The sequence below is a fragment of the Silene latifolia genome, chromosome 1 (assembly GCF_048544455.1).
Source record: "Silene latifolia isolate original U9 population chromosome 1, ASM4854445v1, whole genome shotgun sequence".
Taxonomy (NCBI): domain Eukaryota; kingdom Viridiplantae; phylum Streptophyta; class Magnoliopsida; order Caryophyllales; family Caryophyllaceae; genus Silene; species Silene latifolia.
The window spans coordinates 55,405,353-55,416,681 of record NC_133526.1 but is presented as its reverse complement, the minus strand read 5'-3'; the positions used below and the strand labels follow the sequence as shown (position 1 = coordinate 55,416,681).

The 11,329-nt window shown below is 37.7% G+C and overlaps 1 long non-coding RNA gene across 1 annotated transcript; it reads right to left on the bottom strand.

Moving 5' to 3' along the window:
* Positions 1 to 4,099: 4,099 nt before the first annotated feature.
* LOC141589925 (uncharacterized) lies at positions 4,100 to 5,258 on the bottom strand. The gene is made up of 2 exons (XR_012520476.1): positions 4,557 to 5,258; positions 4,100 to 4,337 (listed from the first exon to the last, which is right to left on the bottom strand). It is a non-coding gene; the product is annotated as an uncharacterized LOC141589925 (long non-coding RNA).
* Between the last annotated feature and the right edge of the window lie 6,071 nt (positions 5,259 to 11,329).

Genomic DNA, 11,329 nt, shown 5'->3' with positions numbered 1-11,329 from the left:
TCACTTCCCGATTTTGGGTTTGGTTTGGGGAAGTTCGTGTTTTGTATGTTTTCTCACTCTTTTTATTTCGTCTCCTTTATTTTTCTTTTATTGGTTGCAAACCCACATTCCCCTTTTTTTCTGCTGGTGTATGCTGGAGGACAACGAGGGCGTTGTCCGTTTTGGTTTGGGGAGGGTATTGCATCCTTTTGAGTCTGCATCTGCATTTGTTTTGCATTCACGTTTAATTTTTCAGTTTGCATTTGTTGTTTATTTTCAAAAAATCAAAAATCCAAAAAAAATTAGAAAATGTCAAAATTAAAAAAAAAATTCACGTTTATCTTTGCATTTAGGTTGAGTCGGAACGGTAGATTCCCGTGATGAAATTGCACTATAACTTGTCAATTCACTTGAGCCTTGCACTTTATTGATGGTTTTTAGCTCTGTCATACGCATAATCTACGAATTTCTGTTCAAATAATAGCTGACTGTCTAGACTTGACCTAATAAATTGGCAAACTACTTAAAAAATTCTGAGTTTTTAGAGCCATAACTGGTGCCATTCATGACCAGTTCATTAGGAATTTTGAGAGTAGTACTCCTTGCATAGCATGTTCATCTCTTTTGCACATTTATGACATTCAATTTCTCGTCAAATGCACATATTCGGGTATGCGGTTGGTGTCACATGCAGGGAGGGTCTTGCAAATTTCCCTTTCTTTACATCTTTCACCCATTTAGCTCCACATTGACCAAAACTTGTCTTTTAACCCATTAGCTACATTCCAAACAAGCCTGCCTAGTCAAGCTAGTTAGTCTGTCCTTTTGTGGTATGTTTTCCATTGCAGTTTGGTCCGTAATTCCTGTTTGGAGTTGGTGTTTGTGTTAAGGAAGGAAAAAAAAAGTATTGAAAAAAAAAAAGAGAAACGTGAAAGAAAGAAAAGAAAAAAAAAAAGAAAAATGAAAAAAATGATGAGATTCACGTATACAATGAACAAAAAGAAAGAAAAAAGTTGTGAAAAAGTTGTACCCTCTTGTCAGAGTTGAGAAGATGTTCGAAGATGTACAATCGACAAGAGGGTTGGTTGTTTCAGTTAGTCGTTTCAGACGATGTGTTTAAAAAAGGGAACTTTGTGACCGTCTAACTCCTCCGCTCTTATTCTATATTTTTGAGGAGACTGTGCTTTGAGTCTAGTGAGTTTTGTGCCAAGTGAAGGGCACCTGTGTTTAGTCTTTCAGACAGTTGAGATCCGGATGGTTTATCATGGTCCTGTTAGGAACTAGCTTGACGCTTTTACCTCCACATTTCCATAACTTGTTTTGCCTTTCTCACCTGAACCTCACTTTTCCCATATTATTTGCAAACCCTCGGCTGTGACGGACATTCTTGGTTGGAATGTGTGCATTAGTACTTGAATTGTCTTTCATTTTTGTTGCATGCATGCTATGTAGGTCGTGATTAGGCGAGTGATTTATTTTCTCTTCTCTATTATACATATACTTTCACCCTTTGCTTCATGAGAGAAGAGTGACCACGTGAGAGTCCGATTTTGTTGGTCTTGCAAGGTCGATAGGTCAGCTTTATTTTTGAACAGCTTATAATTCGTTTGCGTATTGACTACTTAGCTTTAACTGTTGATTTCTGCTGCATTAAATCGGTTCAAGTAGACAAGTTAAGCTAGCTCTGAGTTATCATTTCCATTCCATTAGTTTAGTTTTGAGTTTACTCGAGGGCGAGTAAAGGTTTGGTTTGGGGAGATTTGATACGTGCCTAATGTATAGTCTTTTTAGCCTATTTCAGCACGTATTTCTATGCATTTCTATACTGTTTTTATAGTATTTTGCCCCGAATTGGCTACTTTGGTGTATTTTGTCCTTTTTGTAGGAATGATCGCGGAAGTAGCGGAACCATACTCCTTTTCGTCCTTTTTGCATGCATTTAGAGAGACGGGATTGTCCCAGAGTGAGATGTTGCACTTGGAAGTGTCGTTGCACGCATTACGAGGCATTTGGGTGAAGACGTGAGCTGAATTGAAGACCCAAGTGGTCTATCGAGCTGATTGGTGGTCGATCGAGTGGTTCCTAAGCTCCCCAAGGCTCGATCGAGCTATTCCTTACTCGATCGAGTAAGATGCACATGATCAAGTCCTCGATCGAGTACCCTGCTGGTCGATCGAGGGACTTCTGCTGAGATGTTGGTCGATCGAGTGGTTTAACCCACTCGATCGAGAGGCCTCCGACACTATGGGCTTTAATTAGTCCATGTTTTACTTTTCCGCATAAACTCTTAAGTTTTTTGGCTATATAACCTATGTTTTACTAGGTTATTAGTCATCTTTTTATCTATCTTTTTACCATCCTTCACAGTAGAACATTGTTACGTTGCTTAAACCTTCTACTGCTACTCTTGTTCCCGGAATTTCTTCATTGGATTTCGTGTTCTTTACGCCGGAATTCGCTTAGATTGTAATCTTCTCTCTTCCCTTAATAATAATTAACCTTCTTGTTGCTTTTAATTCTCGTTTATGTTATCGTTCCTTTTTGCCCTAATTTCCGTTATTGCGTTTTATTATTATTCCATTATGTCATCTGCTGGGAAATTATCTGCTGTTAGATCAATTATGAGTATGAGTAGCTAAACCCCTTCATGTTGGGATTAGGGAATCTGCGGTAGAATAATGACGACGTAGTGAATGAATTAGATGAACCGATAAGAGACTCTGTCACTATAGCAATATAACTGTAATTCTCGACCTAGTTGAGTGCACGCTTCTATGTCACCCATTAATCTGGCTACAATTAATCCTGGATCGAAAGATTGGACTAAATAGGCCTGCTATAAACAGTAGACTACCCTAATGAGGACGAAAGTTAAGTTAGTGGTATTTTAGGGTGGGAAGTGGACCGAAAGGACCTTCTAATATCCGTCTCGCATTAGGTCGTCTGAGTCATTTACTGCTAAGTTGTTGAACTACCGTAGTGAACCGAATTCCCGACATGTCCCCCTCTTATTGATAGTTTTAATTCATTTTCCTGCGTTACTGCTCTCTGCTTTATTTCTCTTCCCTTTCAACTCCGTAGTTTAGAACCAAAAATTTAATTAACACCAATTGTTACCATAGGATTAGAAATAGATAGCTGTAGTTGCATTACCTCCCTGAGGATTCGATACTCGACTGCCTCTACTACGTTTTAGTTGAGACCGTTAGGTTTATTTTTGACAGGTACGCGACAGAGCTGTCAATCTTATATACATCAAAGAGTTGGAACCTTGGGTTAAATTATGTCATTAATTATAATGGTATTACTCGAGTTGTCGAGGTACCATGATGATACATGGAGTTTAGTTGGAGCTAAAGTGAGTTTCTTAGTCTAAATATGTGCTTGACATATTAGTGACTAGAAATGTAGCTAAGGTGATATTTCTTAGGCTAAATATGTGTTTGGCATATTAGTGACTAGAAATATGCTCGGGTGAATACTTGAGAGTAGCATGGCGCATCTTAAATATCCGGATTTAATGAGATAGATCTCCATGGATATTAGCATTATAGTCAAGATACTTATGTGATAAGATTCTTGACTCGTTCAAGTTGTTGAACAATTAATATGATCTCTTGTGCTTCCGTTGCAGGATCTATTAAATATGCTAAAAGCTTCTCTCATCGGGACTTAACATGTTGAGAATATGAGAAGTCATTACCAATAATTCTACAACAAATCCCTTGCATTTTTGACGCTTATGAAGCCAACTCTCGACGCAAAAAAGCGTCGATAATTATATTCTCGACGCTTCTTTAAAGCGTCAAAATTTTTGCCGTCAGTATTTTTTTACGCTTTTTAGCGTCACCAATTTTGACACCTTTATGCGTCAATAATAAAAAAAACTATGCTTTTAAGTGTCACTCTATGGCATAATCATGACACTAAAATTATATATTCATGATGCTTTTAAGCGTCATCTATTGTTCTCTATAACGATTTATTGTATGCATCAATTTTGTTTCACATACATCACGATGACATATATTTAATCAAAGTTCTTACATTATTGTCGACTGGGGTCGTTAAATTGTAACAAAACCTCATAATTAATAACCAAGAAAACTAGAAATTAAAATACTCATAATATAATTAAATTAGTAGTTACTACTACAATTCAAGTATTACATTATTCAACCATGCCAAAATAGAAAGAGTGTTGACTGAACTTAATCCAAAATACATATTAAAACTCAAGTTATAAAATGGTACTAGAACAAAAAATCTCTTGATAAAATAATTCGACGCGATAGTTGTAGCAGATACATTCCGTCTCATTATTCCGGCGCGACTTGACCATCCGAAGAATCTGAAACCTACAAATTTCAAATGAGCACGGCGATTTAGTTTCAGGTAATTCAGTTTGAGAAAGAAAATATGGTTTTAACTTCAGAGTTCCACAAAAGGCAAATAAATGAAGAGAGTTTAATAGTGAAGCATTCAAATACGAAAGAGTCAAATGCCTTGTAAAAAATATTTGACCTGAATATTTATGGCAGAAAGTTCTAAAACTATATTAAAAAACAACTCAATACCTCAATCGAGAGATTTAGATCATCACAATATTATTCGTGCTTGATATCCATGTTCTTTGAGGGAGATCGTCATCGCAACCTTAGTTGTCCAATTAATCCTCTTTATGGGCATCAAATAGAAGTGGGATCAGAAAAATGTCAATGAATAAGCTCAGACAAAGCAGTATGGGATTTATTCAAAGAATCGCTAATAGAAAAAAGGGGTTGACCATAGTTTAGAAGATATGCTGTCTTCATAATAATAAGCTCAATAATTAAATTTAAATTAAGAGTATTCTTAAATTGTCAAAGCGGCTCGACTCATCCTAATCCCAAAGTATTGATGACTCTGTAGGCCAAAGAACACGTATAATTCTCATTGAGATATTACATTACTCCTACCAACACCATTTGATAGTACACACTGGTTGACAAAGCAACAAGCATTTGTTCGGATTTGGAAATCCCTTTTGTCAAACTAGACCAATCATTTCTCCTAATATACATCGACTCATGAATATCAAAGCATTGTTCATGTAATAGACATTACATATAGGTACGTCAACTCATGAAAGTAGTATGACACTATATCACTGCGATTACCACGAGACTATAGGACGATTAACGAACAGACTCAGACATAGTTTTAAAAACCATTGATACATGTAGGTAAGACAATCAATAGCTTTCATAAATACTTGCAGCATTTAAAATATAAAGCAAATCATAACGGTTTCAATAATGAAAATAAGACCTACAAGTGATCATCTGAGCTTTAAGAGGTGTTGCAGTTTCTATTCCAACACCAATTGTTTCTTGAACAATCTGCATCAAGTAAACAAGTTATTGAGAAAGCACACAAGAACTTATACGAGACTATTTTGCACGTGAGGTCACCACATTAACCGTATAATTAGATGAAATACACAAGTTTTTGGCTTGGTTTTGCATGTGAGACTGTCTCATAAAGGACACATGAAGTACTATCATATAGCAATATAGACTACGGAAAGATGAACAATAAACTCTAATTAAAAACACGAACTCCCGAAGTAGTATTGAAGGGTGAATAGAGAAAGCAACCACAAAATAAAAATCATCACCACATACGACTTACGGAAGACGACAAAACATGCTAGTAACTCTCACAAGATGAAAATTGAACATATTTGACTCTCAATGTACCTTTTGGTTTTGATACAGCCCAGAACATGATACAATCTGATAGTTACAGTTAGAGCTCATTTGTCAGCTATATGTGATACAACCCAGAAAAACAAAACGCTACCAAATAAAACAAGGTTTGGTGCTTTATAAATTAACTAAATTTATATATTATTAAATAATGAATAGAACTTACCATGGATATCTCAATATTAATAGCAAAAACGCACAGAAATGATGGAAAATCAAGATAGGCGCTATAAACCCTTATAAATAAACAGGTTGACTGAAGAGGATTAGGTTATCTTATAAATTAATGCTGTAAACAATAGATCTAGAGTAATATCTACAAAATAGGGACATAGAGCACCAAATTTGAGTACAGTGACATCAAATCAAACAATAAAACAATTAAAGAAATAGTAATATGAGAGATGGGCATCCTTACCAAATAAATTACGAGAATCTTTCATGTATAGAGAGACAAGCTTCATTTTTTATTGTAGAAGAGAAGGAAGGAATGGGAAGAGAGGCGGAGATCTTACAAACTGAGATAGGGTTTTGGTGGATAGTGGGGAGGGGAGTAGTTGAGTTGGGAAGGAGAAGAGATGAGTTGAGTTGATAGAAGCGGATTGATTAAAGCGGGGTCGTTTATGTGCCACTTAATTTTTTAATGTGTTTTTTATATTCGCGGATTATTAATTAGGGGACGCTTGTGTTAAGCGTCAATCACTAAGTGTCATTAAGTGACGGGATTTGTAGTAGTAGTGAGTGTCACTAGATGATTATAAATAGCATCCTTGAGTACTTGAGAAGCACTAAGGATTTACTCTTGTAGTTTGGATGAATTATGAATTTCGTGTAAAAGGGTTACACGATTACATTCTTATGCTTATAAGATGTTATGGGCTTCGTTAAGGAATGGTTAGCATGTAAGAGTGTTATGTGCATAAAGAATAATATGTATAGGAAGTTATACATATATGTATAAGAAGTTATACATGTATAAAGAAGATATGTATGAGGAGTCATACATAAAAGATGTCATATGAAGAATGTGCATGTATAAGCGTTATACGTACAAATCATGAATGAAAGCCCATTACAACATCCGATGTTGTATAAGAGATAGTTGATAATCGGAATTTAATGGAACTAGAGTAGTTCCGTTAGCCGAATATCGTCTCCCGAGAGACTGTGAAAACAGTGGGAGTGTTTGACTGGCTTTAGAACCAGAGTCTAAAAACTTGTTTAGACATGTACTTAAAAAGGCTCTATGTGATGAAAATATTGCATAGAACAAAGGAAAATAGCAGTGGAAATTAGAGTGTGCAACTGTTGCTAATCCTCTAACCAAAGCCGTTGACATAAGGTAGACATGATGGTTATGTCATCTCCATGTGAATTGAGGAGTATACCTTAATTGCTAAAGATTGTTATGTAAATATTGGATAGAGTATTGATATTTACATAAGTGATTATCGCATTCATTGTTAGAGTTTCTTTAAGAACTCAATTATTCAGTATGACTGAAAACATGAATACCTTGTTTATCCGAATTGGTTGTGGAGACAATGTTGAACCCCAATTCAAGTGAATAGGATGAACATTGTATTCGCCCTTAGTCACTTAATGTGGTGACTTCTCGGAGTGACTAGATTGTAAGACGATTGATGGTAGGTTCAGCACCATAAGGTCATAAGGATGACTAGTCGTTTACATAGGCAGACTGTGGGACACTTTGCCGGGCAGTGACATTTATAGAGTCCCTTAGATCTATTACAGACGCCTGGTCGTGGCAGGGACTTCTATGATATTCCTATGAGTTGATTCTTTAAACTGGAGACTATTATCTGAGCAAGTGCAGTTTCCGAGTAACTTTGGTTTTTGTCCTAGGTCGTGCCGTGAAAGGAGGCCAAAGGACATCTACTGGGTCATGGTGATCTGTATTGTGCAAAGGATAGATAGGGCAGACAGAAATTGTCCACCCACATTGGGTTTAAACATCTCTACGCCACTCGAGGAGTTGTGACTGGGAAATGCGTGGCCACGCTGGGATGTAATCTATGGTAGATTGTTCCGGTCTTGCAGTCACACTCCCGATCGAGAAAACCGCTCACGATATGTTCATGTGAAAGTGCGACCTAAAAGACACCTTACATTGAGTTGGAGATTGTTTTTAAAACGGACAAGAGAATCGGTAACACACCCTTGTAGAGTACAAGCAGGATAATGTTGGGATAAGGAGTTATCCACAATTTTGTGTTATAATCATCGCACAACTTGTCTCGGACAAGTAGTGGGAGATTGTTGGAGTTTTGTCCTCCACAACAGTGCGTGATAATATTATTAAATCTCATTAAGGAATATGCGTGGGATATTCATTGGCAATACTAGTCAGCTGATTAACGTATATCGGTAATGGTTGGCCAACTAGGGTTTGACGTTACTGTCGTGAGACGGCGATGTTCAGCTGATCCCTTTCGGTCACACCTAAAGGAACGAACCCCAACACGAAAACTAATTAATTGTATGAGATACAGTTTAATTAGTCCCTTGATAAATTTACTAAGAGTTAGTTGATTAATTAATTTAGAGAGATATTGAGTTGTGAACTCGAAGCGCGGAAATTATTATTTAATTATGCGATAATTAAATAATAAATTTTTTGAGACGGGAATTAATGATTAAGTAGTTAATTGTTAAATTAGTACTAATTGACCAATGTGATTAGTATTGGTACGTAAATAATATGTGTAGCGGTACACGTATGTTTACGGAGTGTTTTAGACGAAATTAATTGGGAAGCATTTAAACATAAAACGATGTTTAAATAAAATTTACACGTATTTGTGCGACAAATATAAGAACCAATATGGACCCGTAAATGGGTCATGGAAATCGTGTAAGTGGGATTGAGTGTTGCTTTGGTCATAACCATTCCACTTACACAAATTTTACTTCCTATAATATTTTTGTTCTTATTAAATCTATGCTCCATTGGGCATATTAAAATAAGACAAAATTAACACTCCACTCAACCCCTCACCAACCGTGCTCCCTCTTCCTATACACACTTTTGTTGTTCATTTTTTTTCACTCAATCTGTTTACATGTGAAAATTCTAGTGTGTGTGTGTTAATCTCTCTAAAATTAATAGAAATCATTTACTAAGATTTGTTAGTAAAACAAAATATTTACTAAGTTTGTTAGGAATATTTTACATAGTATCAAGGGTAATCTTACTTAATATCTAGTTAATATTAGTAAGGTTGTTGGTTAAGTTCTTGGGTGCAATTTGAGAGGAGGCTTTCTCTTTGAAAGCTTGGGTTTATGGAGGATTTTGCCATTGATAAATAGCTCAAGAACAACCAAGATGGTGATCTTGGTTGTGCCCAAATACTACCATTTTCAATGTAAGAAAAATTATTTTCCTCATCTTTTATATTAATATGCTTTAATATTGCATGCATGTTACATAGATCACATAAACACAAATTATGAGATAATTTGATTTTAATTAGAGAATCTAATTAGGATCTATGATCTTTCAGTTTCTGTATTCGTATTTGGTGTATCCTTTTTGACATTAGGATGTTGATGATATTGCTAAGGAAGACATTGAGAAGATGATGATCAAGAAGTTTCAATTGTTAACTAATTGTAGGACTTTGAGCTTATTGTTTTCGCTAAGTTGTACTCCATTTCATAAGACTTTAATTGTGGGACTTTCATTTTGAAGACTTTAATTTGTAAAATTGTATCTTTTGGATTTGTAAAACTAAAACTGAAGTCACTGCTTTCTATCTCTTCTGTTGAGAAAGCCTATTTGATAAGTAAGATGGGATAAATTGAGGATAGGCCACTGAGGCACTGATTCATGCTACTGAGTACTGCCAATTCAATTTTATTTTTTATTTTTTCATATTTTATACATGGGACCCGTGGATAACCCGGATCCGTACGGTCCGGATCTGGATCTGACCATTTTGGACCCGCCTGATCTAGGTCGGATCCGGATCCCACTTTCGCATCGCGGATCTGGATCCTATTGGACCCTATCTGGATCCGGCCCGTTGCCATCACAAATAAGGTCACCTTACCTCCCAAGACTCCTACTACAGGAACACATTCTAAATCGGATAAGGGACCAGGAGGCGTGAATCTCACCCCACCACCAAGTCCAACACAGAACCTACTTAACGGCATGGATAATTTGCAGAAGGCAATGGAAAGTATGCGAGAAGACCAGAGGAAGGCAGAAGCCCAAGCAACAAAGAGGAACAGGGAGCTCTAGGCACATATAGACCTCGTGAAGCAACAAGAAAACGTGCCAGCAAGTACAGAAGGTGGAAACCAGGCCCTAGTAGTGGAGCATTCACAGGGGGCATCAGGCAGCAGGAATCAACCGCGGCAGATCCCAACCAAGTTGGCTACCAGATTAGATCTGGCAGCAGTACCGACAGGAGAAATAATAGTCCCACAGGAGCTAGGATATCTAACATCAGATAGTTGGCAGCCTGCCAGCAACGTAGAGATGACACCAGGTAATGCTCCAACCAATAATTTTGTTATGACTAACCAGACACCTCGCGCTAGATTTGTAGGCAGTCCGCAGGTAGGCTAGCACCCGGGGACACTCATAACTCAACCCCTCTGGATAACGTACAAAATCAGAGCCCTGGAGAGCTTTGGCCAGGAAGCAGCATCCGGAATCAACAACAGCCAACCGGCAGCCGCAGTGCAGACTCAGGCAGCCTAACGAACCAGTAGTACTTGGAGTTAATTAAGGGAGATGCTAAGCAAGGTACCAGGGATGTCACCTCCACTTGAGAAGGCAGGCCCTGATAGCTACGCAGACTCGCCATTCGTGGAGGCAATATCGGTTATTTCCATGCCAAAAGGGTTCAACAACCCAAATATGACACTCTTTGATGGCACGACAGACCCCTTTGATCACGTAAACCAATACAAACAAAAAATGATGACAGTAACGACCATTGGGCATGTAGAGGAAGCTTGCATGTGTAAGAGGTTCAGATCAACAATGTCAGGACCGGCACTCCGATGGCTCGTAAGTGTACCTAACAGACCTATATCAACATTTGCCGACTTGGAAAAATGCGTTCACGCAGCAGTTTGCTAGCAGTCGGAAGCCACAAAAGCACGCTGGTGATTTATACCGAATAGTCCAAGGCGTCAACGAGACGATTGTAGAATTCAACACCAGGTTCAATAACGAAAATGTAGCAGTACGGGAGTGTGACATGTCAACAGCAGTGGAAACATTCATGAGGGGCCTACACCATGATTCAGACCTACATAAACTATTGACTATGCATCCATGCCACAGCTTTGAGGCAGTCCAGGAAAAAGCCACAACAGCAATCAGACTGGAAGAAGATATGCTCGCCAGAGCAAGCTTACCAAGCACGCCAAGTGTATCGAGTACATCAGCTGTAGAAAAATCAGGCAGGAAATAGCTCACTAGGAAGAAGGAGGAGAGATACAAACCATATGGTAAAGGAGTAAACAGAATCGACAATACGGAGGAAAATCAACAGTTTCCTACGCTGGCCGAGTATGGGTTCACAACTGGCATCGGGGGAATTCTGAAAGCACTAAGGAAA